We start from the raw sequence: 3,951 nt of genomic DNA on the forward strand, positions 1-3,951 counted from the left end.
TCCTTTCTGTGACTCAGTTTCCCCCCCTACCCCCCCCCACAGCACTGCTGAAATTATTCCTGGTAAGCTCTCCTACCTGCAGGACTAGAAGGTCTCTCAGATAAGACTGTACATCAAAAATTTCCTCTAATTGTGCAATAAACAATAGACCACCAGTTTTCAGCTACCAGGACACAAATAATGATCAACATCTGCATTTCTACTCCATAAAAACTAGTTTCTAGAAGTCATTTACGCAATAGTCAGAAGGACCAAAGCAAACATCTCCAAAACTATAAGGCAGCTCAGTGGTCACAGCTAATGGCACAGTATCTATCCACTGAACTTGACAGAGACATGCACTGCCAAGATTTCCAATTCTAAAGCCTAAGAACAGTAAAGGCTACATGTATTTTCTTTAAGGAAAGTGCATTGTAACTGCAGAGACATTGAGATTCTTCATTCTTAACAGTGCAGAAAAAAGGAGCAAGCTAGCATTTTTAAAATAAAAACCAGAAAAGATGAAACTAGGAGACTGATTTCTAAGGGACTGTGACTCAAAAAGTCTTAATGTAGGTAAGCTGCAAAGTAACTTCTCTGAGAAAGCCTGTGATACTTGTATGCCCTTGTCGATACTTAATATAACTGTGTTTCGGAGGCACAGAGCAGCAAGAACAGAAAACACAGGAGGAGGAAGGTTAATTTTTGTGTGTTTACTTTTCCATATGTATAAACACAAAGCCTAATTTGTGGCTCAGAAACAGTCAAGGGAAATTTTCTTACCAGCCACAATGCAAACATGGTCAGATTTGCAGATGCACATTTTTCAGAGCACAAACAGAATCCACTTGTCTGATGGCTTCTCCCACCACCCTTCCTCACATCAAGCAGTATTTTGCTCAGAGCTAGAGAACAGCATGACAGCAAGCACTGAACAAGAATCAATCCACAGGGACACTCTGAGAACACAGCTGAAGATTGATATTCTCTTTCTCCTTTTCTCAGAGAACATCATTTGTAACATTTCTTAACCTAGACTGAATTCCTTCTCTGTACATCATCAGAAGAAAGGGAAAAGAAAACAGCAAGGATCCCATTCGCAGATTTTTCTGAAAACTCCTTCTTTCTCCTAGAGAAAAATATTGTTCTTGTATCTAGCTAGATGTCTGATAATTTGAGATTTATTATCATTGTCTGTAATCCTGCCTTGAACCTACAGGTGGAGGTGAGCTGCCATGAAGACCCCCCAGTGTCTCTCTTCCCCAGGCTGAACAAGCACAGCTCCCTCAGCCACTCCTCATACAGCAGCATCACAGCCTACCATCACCACTGCAGCCTTGTGCTTGGCTTGCTCCACTTCATCCACATCTTTCCTGAATCAGGGCAGGGTGAGCCGGGGACAGAACATTGGGTGCAGTATTTTAGGTGTGGTTTGACAAGCACAGAGTGAAGGGAAATCCTTCCCCTTAAAGGAGCTCTTCCTTCCCACAAGCACAACCTTGCACTTGTCCTTGATGGATTTCCCAAAGCTCTTGTCAACCTGTTCCTCTGACCTGCCTACCTCCTGCTGATCTCATCACTGCTCTCCTCTTTGCCTGATTTGCTGCCACTGGCAAACTTCAGAAGCGAGGACTGGTCATGTTTCAAGTCATGTAAAATAGTAAAAAGACTACACTGTGCAGCAGATGGCTGGTGCAAAACTCTTGTCACCAGCCTCCAGGTTGGTTACAACACACTTAGCCCACTTAGCTACTCAGTTTTTCACCCCTCTGGTAGTACATCCACATAGATCATAGTGCTATTCTGCGAACAACCTTGCTGAATCCAAACCAAACATTAACCCAGACATTAACAAACGTTAAGCTCCGTAGCACTCAGCTGTTTACAGATGGGGAAGCTGAGACCTACAAATATTTATGAAATGAGGAGAAATATGGATTAAAAGTAATTGAAACCAGGGAACAAAGCAGGTTCCTGAGTGTGCTTTGGGGAAATGGACTTTTGATGAAAAAGACTTTGCTTCTTCTATCTCTCGTGATGAGAACAGCTTGAATACACACAGGTAAAACAGGAACATCACCCTGGGTTTTGGTTTCCGTCCTACAGACCAGCTGTACCAAAATAGTCACAGACACCAGAGGAACTACAAGTAATGCCAGGGTCACATACCTTTTAGTCAGGACTGATGCCTTTGTTCTATGAAACTAGAGGATTGTGTTGCCAGCTCACAGCCATGACCTTCTGCGTCACACATCCAAATAGAAATATGAATACTAGAAGCTCATAGAAAAAAATGCTCCAAATTTTATTGAAATCAAGTAACTAACATCATCTGGAAAAGCAATCTTGTTTCCAAAATTTTATCTTTCAAACTTAATTCAAATTACTCTCTACCAATATTGGAGATTAAGTACTATATTTGTTGGAAACACTCTCACGAAGGTTTCTAAGTCAGAGAAGACCCTCACATGCTTCATAACACTTCAATTCTGATGCAAATTTATGTATGATTAATATGTATACGTGCTACAATAATAGAAAGAATTATTATGTAGAGACTTCTTAAATGTTATTCACAAACATGCATTTCTCTAGTACTGATGAGCCACACGTGTAGAATACAGTACTTCTGTCACAGGAGAAGTTCCAGCCTCCTAAAAACTATTTTGATTTCCCAGCAAAACAGGTTCTCACTACACAAGGATCCTGACTTCTTGTCAGGGGAGAATAAACAAAGAGGACTGCAGAGGACATCTTCTATAGATAGAGTTGGTAATTTTTCCTACCTAATCCATTCTTCCACTCAAAAACAAAGGTCAAACCTACATTAAATGCAAGCATGCTGGTTTTACAACCACAGGTTGTCATTCAAGATACTGATGACAACTCAGGAGATGTATCAGAAGCTCTTTCCGATGACTCAAGTGAAATGATACACTACACTGAAGATTCAGTTCCCACTGCTTTACTGCAAACCAGTTCTGACAGAGCCACCTTCCCTAAAAATTTCCAGTTCTTTGGTTACTACTGTCCTTGAAAGAGTAGCAACCATTACTTTTGTTGTTACTACTTATCCCTGGGGGGGGGGGTGGAAAGAAAAATAAACAAACAAACAAACCATTACAGATAATTATATCTGACCATGAAGAAGTGTTCAACTAAACAATTTTTTCACCTCGTGACTCAAGTTATTAAGAATATAAATACAGATGCTTATTCCTGTGTTTCTAAAGCAACTATATGGAATAAAATATGGAAGTACATTTTAAATCATAAATTAAAGTCATAATGAATGCCTTAGAAAGATTAACACAGCGTTCATTTCTTTGGATCTTACAACAGCAAAACATTACTTAAATAGATAAGGAATTAGGAAACGCAGCCATTAAAGACTAATTAGAGTAAGGAAGAAAAGTAGAAATTGCATATTCACAGAATTTTGGGAGTTGGTCTCGATGATCTCAGAGGTCCCTTCCAACCCCTACAATTCTGTGATTCTGTGAATCTCATCTTCAAAGATATAAAAATAAATAAATTAGAAGGCAGTCTTCCAAGTAAGTTCTGCACCTAGTTCTAACATCACTGGTCTCCACAATTTCCCTGACTTGAAAATGATTAATTAGCTCTCTTTTTGAAAGAGTTTTTGAGACTGAAAACAGACGATTCATGGCTTGCAACAACACAAAATATCGTATATAAAATGCTAAGGGAACTCTGAGCATCAGACACACAGAAAGCTTTAAAATGGTGTAAAATACAAAGTCTTAGGCCCAAGACTCACTTTGCAGGAGATTTACATATTTGCTCTCGACTTTTTTACAACTTACAATCTAATCTCACAGATAAGGAAATAACATTTATCCCCTTGAAACTGTATCCTTGTTATGTATATTTAATGAGATGATCACAAGAAACAGCTCTGCAATCTTAGAAGATGCTCACATTTTCCTAACTTTGTAACTAGAAACAACT

This window comes from Meleagris gallopavo, chromosome 2 (genome assembly GCF_000146605.3).
Source record: "Meleagris gallopavo isolate NT-WF06-2002-E0010 breed Aviagen turkey brand Nicholas breeding stock chromosome 2, Turkey_5.1, whole genome shotgun sequence".
Lineage (NCBI taxonomy): Eukaryota > Metazoa > Chordata > Aves > Galliformes > Phasianidae > Meleagris > Meleagris gallopavo.